At 54.2% G+C, this 10,926-nt stretch overlaps 1 protein-coding gene across 1 annotated transcript in view; it reads left to right on the top strand.

Annotated features, from left to right (window-relative positions):
- The first annotated feature begins 419 nt into the window (after nucleotides 1-419).
- The window catches only part of SLC45A4 (solute carrier family 45 member 4), a 129,883-nt gene continuing 119,376 nt past the window's right edge, over nucleotides 420-10,926 (top strand). Inside the window, exon 1 of the mRNA XM_045398758.3 lies at nucleotides 420-647. The gene's annotated coding sequence lies outside the window, so the exon portion shown is untranslated. The remainder of the gene's footprint in view (nucleotides 648-10,926) is intronic.

The raw sequence follows: 10,926 nt of genomic DNA, 5'->3' as shown, positions 1-10,926 counted from the left end.
AGCGGGGAGAGAAGGTGGGGATGGGCGGGGGCCACCTCCTACGGCTGCGGAGAGCGATAGGGTGGATTGGGGGCCAGCTCTTCAGGGGGGAGGGGGCGGACGCTCGGTGCGGAGGGGCCGGGGCCGGGGTCGGGGTCGTAGCGGGAGGAGGGCGGGGGCGGGGCTGGGCTAGGGCCGGGGGCGGGGCCACGGCTAGACGGGGGCGGGAGCCGTGGACCCGCGGGGGCGGGGCAGGGGGCGCGGAGGGGCGGGGCGGCCGTTCGGGGGCGGGGTGGGCGGCGGAGGAGGCCAATGGGCGCGCGCGGCGCAGACCCCGCCCTCCGAATCCCCGTCCCGCGGCGGCGGGTGCTGCATAGTCATGAGGCGCAGGGGCCGGCGCTGCGTCAGCGGAAGCGGCGCGGAGCGGCTGTTTCCGACCCGATAAAGCGGCGTTGTCTCCGCGCGCCGGCCGCAGCCTCGCAGCGCTCCCTCCGCGCCCGCGTCGGTGACTGACTGACCGCCCGGCCGGCCGGCCGAGGGAGCAGCCCCCGCCCGGACCCGCCGCCGCCTCCCGACCCCGGTGCGCCCGGGGCTCCGCGCCCCCGTCGCCCCTGCCCGGCCCGGCCCGGCCGCCCCGCCGCCCCCGCGGCCCCGGCCGGAGGAGACAGGTGAGTGGCCTGCCGCCCGCAGCCGCCCACCCCACGGCCCTCTGCACCTCGCACCTGGGCGCTGGACACCTGCCGCCTCCCCACCCCCACCTCCCGCACGGCCTCGGCCTCCAGGTCGGGTCCGCGCGGCAGCCGCAGACCCGCACCTTCTCCGGGGGAGGGGACCTGCCCCCACCCGGCTTGCGCTGGCTCCTCAGGGTTCCCCCATTACTTCCCGCCTCCTCTTTTCGGATTGCACCTGCCCTGGTCCCCAGCCCTGCACCCTCTCTGATTCCCCCACCCTGGCCTCCACCCTGGAGCGCGCGCCTTCATTTGGACCCGGCCCCCTTTCGCACCCATCAGTCCTCCCCACCCTCAGTTCCTCGGATTTCTCTACCCAGAGAGGAGCCTGGCGCCTCTAACTCCTGATCCTGACCCTGTCCTGTCCTCCTAACCCCTGCCTGCTGTCTCTAACTTATGAGAATTCAACCAGGGATGCACCACTTGCGAAGTGGCCCCCTCTCCCCTGTCTGGACCGGTCCTCCCAACCGAACACACTTCCTTCTTCCCCTTCCCCCTCCCCTTCTTCTTCCCCTCCTTTCGCTCTCCCCAGTGCACACACGCCCCTCTCAGCACTGCTAGCCAGTGTCCCCCACCTCGGACCCCCAGCCTGCACCGCCAGACTGTGGCTCTGCCCCGGTCTCATCGGCACTGTGCTCCCTTGTGTCCCTTTGAAGATACCTTGATTTTCTGAGGCCGACCTTGTCCCTGGAGGAAAGAGGCCAGGGCATCAGTTCATCCAAGCCCAGAGTCCCTGCTCTGTGGAAGTCTCCGCACCTTTGCGTCTCAGCACCCGCTGCCCCTTTCCCCTTTGAGCTTAACCCGTTCCTCCCCCAGGTATCCTGCTCTGGATTGGAGCACATCCGGCAGAGGCTTTTCCAGCGGAGGCGGATCCACGCGGGGCCCAGCCTCCTGGTTAGCTATTCAGAATGATTCTTGAAGGCGGGGGCTAGGGAGGGCTGGGAAGGGCCGCTTGACCTCCTAAGGAGCCTGAGGTTTCTTGTCTCTCCAGTGCGGGTCACTGATGGAGTGTGGCTTCAGGTTCACAGACCTAGCCATTGACCTCCATCTGATACCTCAGCTGACTCCAGCAAAACGGGGCTTGTCGTTTTTATTATTGTTATTGGGCTGTCTTTTCCAGTCTAGGACCCAGAGCGAGGAGGGTTTACCAGATGAGTGATTCAAGTAATTGTTGTGGGGTCATATGATTCTTGTGGGCTGGCAGATTCTGAATCGAAGCCCATTTCTGCTGGGGAGAAGCGCCACTGCATCTGCCTGGCATTACTGAGAGCGCCCTGCGCTTCCATTCCCCAGACGGTCTCATCCTTCCTGTGTCATTGGCAGACAGGTAGAGTGTGGTAGGAATCTTTTCCTTCTGCTATTTTGTGCTGGCTTTAGGAGAAAGTAAGAAAACAAAAAGCTGGAGTATTGGTGTACAGGTCAGGGAGTGTAACGCATGGGGATCAGAGCAGGTAACACTCACCGACCTTTAAATAAATGTATGATATCCTCACTTTCCTGCTAGGTTTGAATTATTGTTAAAAGATCAAACAGATTATTTAATGCTTGGGAGAGGTTTTGCAGAAGCCACTTGAGGATGAGAGGCAGTCGTGCAGGTTCCGGGTGGAGGAGACTCAGGCGCGGTTAAGAACTCATGTGCTTTTAGAGAGGCTGGGGAACTAGGTCGTCTTACACATTAAGGATTTCACATCCATTCAGGCTAATTGTTTTTGTGGCAGTGGCTGTAAAGGAAAGAAGCAAATCGTTTGAAATGTGTTTGAAATACATAACTGGGTATTTAAAGGTGTATTTTTGTGGTCCAGGTGTTCACAGGGCGGGGAGGGGGGAGGCTGCCCAGGGCCACCTCCCGGGGCTTGTGGGGGGAGTGGCCTGCTGCCCTGCCGAGATGCGTGCTGCAGCTTTGGCCCTTGTTGCATCGTGAAAGCCCATCAGAGATTGGACTGGGTGAGCTCCAAGGTGTCTTGCAGCTTGTAACACCCTCTAACTTTGCTTATTGGAGAGGAGGGGGTGGGGGAGGGGCGGAGCAAGCCTGTAAACCGGATTCTGCCTCCTTTCCGTGAGCCCTGAGATCCCTCCCCAGCCCGCCCCGCAGATCTGCAGGGAAGGAGAGGGCTGCGGCAGCGGCAGCTCCCCGCTTTCCCGATGGAGGAAAGGAGCGGAGGAAGGTATTTCAGCCGATCTTAAGGTTGCTCGGTGGTGAATGGATTGTATCTGTGTTGTCAGGAGAGAGGTGGGGAGGACGGAGGAGCGCAGCGCTGGGGTTCGGGCTGTGATTGGCGTTCTGACTGTGGTGCATCCCAGTGCCCTCTCCCGCTCTTCCCGAGGGCCCCGACGCCCAGTGGCTGGCTGGGCTGGTTTGTGACCAACAGCCTCGTGGCCTGACACCGAGTGAGGGTGACTGACAAGCACTGTAGGTGGCAGACAACCCCAAATTGCCAGTGCCCTTCTTGGGAACACCCCTGGCAGAGTCATGTCTGTAATTTGTGGAGCCAGAATGTGCTGGAAGCCGCGTTCCTGCTAATGATGGGTGAGGACTGCTCCTCACTGGCCGCCTAGGTTCCCCAGGTTTTCATCACTGCGTAATTATGCTGACGGAGGCGCACTTAGTAAAACACCAGCAGCAGGGTTGTCTCCACCTGAGCCAGGAAACAGATCTGACCAGAGGGAGCAAACCTCTCAGCTGAAGAGCAGCCTTGTAGAAAGGAAGGGGTGAGAGAGGACCCCAAAAGCAGGCGTCTGCAGTGGGTTTTCATGCAGAGGACCTGAGCGACTGCACCTCCCCCACCCGCTCCTAGACAAGGTCCCCTTGTTTAGATTAGCTTAATTACCCCCACGAAAATCAATGAACAAGGATCTTTTTAAATGTGAAACTTTCAAAATGTGCTCCTAGTGGCCTTTTCCCCCCAGTATCAAATGCTAACTAAGCCTTTGTGAAATCAGGCACTTTCAGAGGACTGGGAGACCTCTTTAATGTTCATGGAAATGAATCTTCTCTACTCTGGATCAGGAGGGGGCCTGCCGAAAGAGAAGCTTGACAGGTCATATCGCCATTTTCAACCCCTTGCCATTTGGGTGGAGGTGACAGGAGAAACAGCTAGTGGAGGCCTCATAGTGTTTATGAAGTGGCCTCCTTGGCAAGTGACTTTTCGAGGAGGCATTTTAAGATTAAAAACATCCACAGACTTAGAGGGCAGCCGCATAGCCCACTTAGTGTTTCATATCCCGGATAGAGTGGCCCTTGGAGAGCCGTGGGTGGGTCGCCATTGTCCCCACCTCAGACGACGTGGGTGTTAGTGCTCCAGAAAGGCAGTTGGTAGGGGTCATTTGTTGGTGCCACTAGTTAGATTTCGGGAAACAGCACAAAACCCTGATGATGGAGAGAAGGGCTCTGAGTTCTCTTTGGCTCAGCTGCTGTGTAGCTTGGGGACGTCAGGTGAGAGGGAGAGGTAGTTCTCTCTCTCCTTTTGTTTTTGATTTTTTGAGAGAGAGTCTCGCTCTGTCACCCAGGCTGGAGTGCACTGGTGCAATCTTGGTTCACTGCAGCCTCCGCCTCCCAGGTTCAAGTAATTCTCCTGCCTCAGCCTCCCGAATAGCTGGGACTATAGGTGCACATCGCCATGCCCAGATAATTTTTGTATTTTTAGTAGACATGGGGTTTCACCATGTTGTCCAGGCTGGTCTTGAACTCCTGACCTCAAGTGATCTGCCCACCTGGGCCTCCCAAAGTGCTGGGATTATAGTCTCTCTCCTTGACGTGCGTGTGTGTGCATGTGTGTGTGTGTGTGCGTGCATGCGTGTGTGTGCATGTGTGTGCGTGCATGTGTGCGTGTGCGTGCATGCGTGTGCGTGCGTGCATGTGTGTGTGTTTAAGAGTCAGGGGATCTCATTGTGTTGCCTAAGCAGGTATTGAACCCCTGGGATCAAGTGATCCTCCTGCCCCAGCTTCCCAAGTAGCTGCTGGGATTATAGGTTCATACTACCACACCTGGTGGGATTTCTCTTAAGTGAGAGGGGCTGGGCTGCAGCTGCATTATTTTGAGGGTCGTCCCAAGGCCCACCTTCCTGTCTAGTGAGGGCTCCAGAACACAAGTTCACTCTGAGAGTCTGTGGGGAGCCCCGGGGGGCAGGGGTGTGTGTGTGGGAAGTAGTGCTGGGCGTTTTGTCCCCAGCGCAGGAATAAGGGTGCCAGCCAGTCCAGAAGTGGGATCCTGAGGCAGCTGAAGGGATTTGCATAACCTTTCAAGTCATTGAGCCCGGCCATCTTACCCTCCCACCTCTGCTGGGCACAGGCCCTGGTGAGGGAGGTGTTGTTCAGACCTGGGTCTCGGTACTTTCATCCTCCTAAACCTGTGGAAGGATTTTGCTGGCAGTGAGAGGAAGCGTCATTCCTGAACTCTGGCCCAGAGGTGCTGAATTTGCTGCATTGAAAAGTGGCTTCCCCCCTGGGATTCTTTAGGCTGCTTGCTCTGAGTTTTTGTAGTTCGCCCCGAGGTTTCTCCTGGGGTTCTGCCTGGAAATCCTGGAGCCACCTGAATTGACTGGCAACCAAATTTTTCCTGTTTCAAAGGAAGGAACGTCTTGAGTGAAAAATGCATAGCAAACCCTTGAAATAGATAATAAAGAGGGATCAACACAGTGTGCTTACCTGGTCAGGTGTGGTGGTCATTGTACTTTTATATATGACCCTGATTGCACAATTTTAGGACATCACTCAGGCCGGGCACAGAGGCTCGTTCCTGCAATCGCAGCACTCTTGGAGGCTGAGGCAGGAGGATCACTTGAGTCCAGGAGTTCCAGGCCAGCCTGAGCAGCATGGCAAAACCCCAGCTGTACAAAAAATACAAAAATTAGCCGGGCATGATGGCACATGCCTATAGTCCCAGCACCTTAGGGGGCTGAGGTGGGCAGATTGCCTGAGCCCAGGAGTTTGAGACCAGCCTGGACAACATGGCAAAACCCTGTCTCTATAAATACAAAAAAATTAGCCAGGTGCGGTGTCTCACATCTGTGGTCCCAGCTACTCGGGAGGCTGAGGCTGGAGGATTGCTGGAGCTCAGGAGGTCCAGGCTGCAGTGAGGGGAGATCACACCCATGCTGCACTCCAGCCGGAGCAACAGAGTGAGACCCTGTCTCAAAAAGAATAAAAATTAAAATTAAAAAAAAGACATTGTAAGTCCGGAAAACAACGAGTAAGTTCCTTGTCACCAACAATTTAGTCGTCATTTTAGGGAAATACATTTATTCAAGAGCATGGTTTTTGGTTTGGTATATGGGAAGGGAATATTTTTTAAGTTCTTCGACGGGGAGTGGTTTGACATCTCCACGCTGGAGATGAAATCGCGTCTTAAGAGCATGTTAGACGTGAGGGGAGGGGGACTGCCTGAGTGTCGTAGACGCAGCTCTTCTGCTGTCAGTGATGGGTGAGTTAGGAATGGTTTTTAGAGTTACGTTGCTGTCAAGCAGAGGCCTGCAAATATTTTTGCTCATGTGTTCTGTAAAATAACTTTGAGGCCTGGCACGGTGGCTCACGCCTATAATCCTAGCTCTTTGGGAGGCCAAGGCACGTGGATCACCTGACATCAGGAGTTTGAGACCAGCCTGGCCAACATGGCAAAACCATCTCTGCTAAAAATACAAAAATTAGCCAGATGTGGTGGTGCATGCCTGTAATCCCAGCTACTTAGGAGGCTAAAGCACAAGAATGGCTTGAACTGGGCAGGGGGGCGGCGAGGGGAGGTGGGTGGGTGGTGTTGGTGATGGTGATGGTGGTCGTGGTGGTGGTGGTGGTGAGCCGAGATTGCGTTACTTCACTCCAGCCTGCGCAAAACAGCCAGACTCCGTCTCCATCTTAAAAAAAAAAAAAAAAAAAAAAAAACTTTGAAAAACAATAGACACGTTTTTAAGTTGACGTTTAAATTTTTTGGTCCTAATTTTAAACAACTGCAAAAGATGCAATTTCTAGCATAATGTTGGCATTTAAAAGTAACCCTAGTATTGCTTTTTAAAAGGTATCCAATGTTAAATATCCTAATGATGCCTGTCATTAGTCACCCTTTAATAAAATGAACAAACCGTTCTTAACAGTCTTGACATGTCATGTTTTTTCTTTGTGAACTTGTATGTTTGCTCCGTTTGAAAGTCTTTTTATCCCTCATTCTTCTTTTCCTTTTTTTGAGACAGTGTTTCCCTCGGTCACCCAGGCTGGAGTGCAGTGGTGAGATCAGGGCTCACTATAGCCTTGACCACCTAGGTCCATGCAATTCTCTCTCTTCAGCCTCCTGAGTAGCTGGGACCACAGGTGTACGTCATCGTGCCCAGCTAGTTTTTATTTTTATTTTTTGCAGAGATGGAGTCTCACTGTGTTGCCCAGGATGATTTTTTTTTTTTTTTTTTTTGACAGGGTCTTACTCTGTCCCCCAGGCTGGAGTCCTGTGGTGCGATCATGGCTCACTGCAACCTCGACCTCCTGGGCTCAAGTGATCCTCCCACCACCGCCCTCTAGGTAGCTGGGATTATGCCCAGCTAATTTTTTCTTTGTGCTTTTGGCAGAGACGGAGTTTCACCATGTTGCCCAGGCTGGTCATGAACTCCTGGCCTCAAGTGACCCTCCCTCCTGCCTCAGGCTCCCAGAGTGCTGGGATTGCAGGTGTGAGCCATCGTACCAACCTATGGACTGTTCTCCATACTCCTCTGTGACAAAAGTATATATATATTGCAATTTCAAACATTTCTGTGATCATTAGGCTATGTTAACATAATCCAGAAGAATGTTTTTTGTCATTGTAATTATCAGTACAGAATTGATCACAGAAGCATAAATATCATTGATCTTGATAAACAATCACTAAATGCACAAAATAAAATTACATTGGAAGGAGGTCTCAAAGAACTGGGGGGCGGGGCCCATTTAAGGTACCTTAATTAAAGGGATAATTGAACTGTTTTGGTATCAGGTACACCTCTGTTGCTGGAACATTGCCTGGGAAGAGTGCCTTCCTCTTGTCTAGGCGGGGCAGGTAGGGTGGAGGTGGGGGCTCCCTGGGCACTGGGACTCTCTCCACGGCAGCTTCTCAGGCAGTCCAGTTTTAGGAAGGCGTTTATGGGGACCTTGCGGCTCTCTGAGTTCCCCACACCGGAGGCCCTCTCAGGATGCCCCTGTGTTTGCACAGGGTGCTTGTGGTGCCACCGCGCTTAGTCCACAGGTAAGGCCCATGCCACTTTGTCAAATCACGGTACCCATGCTGCTCTGTATTAAGCTTTATTATTTAATTACATGTTTTCTAAATGTGCTATGTTAAAGGGCAGAAGATGAACCATTTCATGAGCAAGCATGTTGCAGCATTTTTATTTGGTTGGGCTAAAATAGTAAGCCTATGGAATTGTGCCTTGGGTTAAATTTTAATTCGACAGAAAGGTGTGTTAGAAGCAGAGAAGACCAACATGGCCAGACTTTAGATTTGTTAGAGGTTTTTGCCTGGCAGGAATCTGGTCACCCTGCTCCACCCTTCTTCCTGCAGGGGCATCACTGTGCCCGTTCTGGAGCGGGGCAGCTGGTCTCAGGCCATCAGGTCGCCGCTAGGATCAGGGCCATGGGGTGGATTGGGAAGGTGGGCCTCTCCCTGAGAACCAGATGAGGCAGGTGCGGGGCATTGATACTTGGTCTCCCTGAGAATTTGCGCAGATCTGGAGATGCTGAAAAAGTAGAAAGATTTACTATTTTTAGCCTTTAGATCTAATGAAATTAGGTATGAAAATCGGTTTAGTAACCAAAAAACAACTACTTCCTTTCCCACTCAGAAACAGCATGCTGAGGACTGAGTGCAGTAGAACTTTGCGTCGTGTGATGGTTTTATGACATAAGAGGAGATTTGGCCGGGCGCGGTGGCTCAAGCCTGTAATCCCAGCACTTTGGGAGGCCGAGACAGGCGGATCACGAGGTCAGGAGATCGAGACCATCCTGGCTAACACGGTGAAACCCCGTCTCTACTAAAAAATACAAAAAAATAGCCGGGCGAGGTGGCGGGCGCCTGTAGTCCCAGCTACTCGGGAGGCTGAGCCAGGAGAATGGCGTGAACCCGGGGGTGGAGCTTGCAGTGAGCTGAGATCTGGCCACTGCACTCCAGCCTGGGCAACAGAGCGAGACTCCGTCTCAAAAAAAAAAAAAAAAAAAGAGGAGATTTGATGGAGCTGGGGTCTCTGGTGTCTCCCAGCCACTCGCCCAACTCTGTGGAATCGGTAACGTGGGTCCGCCTGAAGTTTTAACCTGTCTTCTGTCCTCAGGGCTGGCCATTAGGAGTCCACTTAAGAATGCGTCACTTCCAATTCGGCTGTACAGATATTTGGGGAGGCAATGACGTCCTCCGTGGGGCCAGTGCCTTCGTTCCAGGGATGGGTGAGGAGAGGAGCAGTTCCAAGGTCATGTTCTAGGAATCCTGCGCTTCAAACACCGAAGAACAGGACCAGGAAGACAGGCCAGCCCCTAATCACCCCATAGAACCGGATTAGCCTCCTTTGGTCCCTTCTCCAAAGCAACAAATCCTTATTTTTTTTTGGTATTTTGGGTGTCGATACTGAAATCAAGGTTTCAGGCTCTTAAAAGACTTTGAGAGACGTTTTGGCTGCTGAAGAAGACCAGGTACAATGGAGTCCAGTTGTTTCTAGAAATTCCTGCCCGAACCTGGGGCTTTACTTCAGTATGCAAATCTGCTCCCAGCCAGGAGTACTAGAATAACTGCTAGTGGTTTTTTTCGTGTTGCTTACGTAAAACGGCATTAAAAGCTTGGAGTGTGGACGTCCTCCCCCATCAGGGCCTGCGCACCACCTCCCTCTGCTGGATGGAGCCAGATCCCGGGGCTGCGGCCACGGCTGCTCCGCCGTCGTCAACCGTGCCCATTCGAAAGGCAGCTCTGATTTGGTGGCAAGAACGAAGCCCACAGCTCAGGTGGTCTTGTTATGGACTTGCAGCACTTGCAGCCTGGAGCTGGTGTCCCTAGTGTGACAGCTGTCTCCCTAGGTAAGCTGAAGGCAGTGTCAGGGCTGTTGAAAACATGTCTAGCCCACTACTGAACTATTGAGGTGTTGAGAGCGTTTTTAATTCTTAAAGACATGGGGTTCCCCGTCTGCTTTCTCCTTCAGTGGAAACCTGAAGCCTGGCGTCCTCATTGTGGGTGGGGTACAGGGAGAGTTTACAGTCCGGGCTGGGCCCTCCTTGGCTTTGTGACCTTCCAGAAGCCACCCAGTGCTCAGAGCTTCTGCTTCCGTGTGGTAACTGGGACGTGTGAGGGGTCTGTCTCCAGCACTCAGTAGGCACCTGAGAAGGGGTCACAGCAGCACTCACGCTGCCAGACAGTGCGGCATCTGCATCCGTGCTGGGCGCCCAGCTGGGACCTCTGGAGCAGCGCCTGGTAAGGGCGCTGATGAGGGAGAGGAGCCACCGGGTACGGCCGGCCTAGTGCAGTTGTGGGCCCCTGGGTCGCACTGCTCCTCAGCTCCCCCACCCCCTACTGAAAAGTGCCTTTTGTCCTGTGCCTGGAGAAATGCGGCAGTGCCCTCCAAGCCTTGGATTCGACTGAGGCAGCTTTTCGGTCATTCCCCATGCCGGGTAGGTGCTGCTGGAGGGGGCTCTGTGGCCAGCCCTGCCGTTGGCCCACACGAGATGCTGGTTCCCACACCCGTCTTCCCTGGCCAAGAGCTTGGAAGGAAGGACCGCTGTCTGCCACAGGTATGGGCAGCTGTGCCCAGCTGGCACTGCCCTCTGGGTTGGCTCCCTGGCTCCTGCAGAGGTCGGGGAGGAGGTGCTGCCGCTCCCTTTTGTTTCCTGGTTGTTTCTTTCACGCTGTCCAGTTGGCTTGCTGGGTGAGCCTTTGGTGCCCACTTTTGCCCTCTTGTTGGGCACTGTCAGTAGGCTCAGACTGTGAGCTAGCAGGGGACTGGGCCTGCTGTGGGTCGTACGTTCCATTCTGGAGATGGTCCCTAGGTGGCTGCTCTGTGCCAGGCGTGAGGCAGGTGCCTGAGAAGCCAGCCATCTGGGCAGGGTGATGGGGCAGGCCTGGGAATCCCAAGGAGGGCATCTAACCCATGGCTGGGTGCGGAAAACGTCTGAGCAGGTGGTCCTTGAAAGAAACAGAATGTTGTTCTTAAAATCTTCTTACTATGGATGTTTCAAGACATGCCTAAAAGTAGTGAAAATAGTGTAATCATGTCATCCTCAATTCATCAC

This window comes from Macaca fascicularis, chromosome 8 (assembly GCF_037993035.2).
Source record: "Macaca fascicularis isolate 582-1 chromosome 8, T2T-MFA8v1.1".
Lineage (NCBI taxonomy): Eukaryota > Metazoa > Chordata > Mammalia > Primates > Cercopithecidae > Macaca > Macaca fascicularis.
The sequence above is the reverse complement of the archived record's forward strand: the minus strand, read 5'-3'. Positions and strand labels throughout refer to the sequence as shown.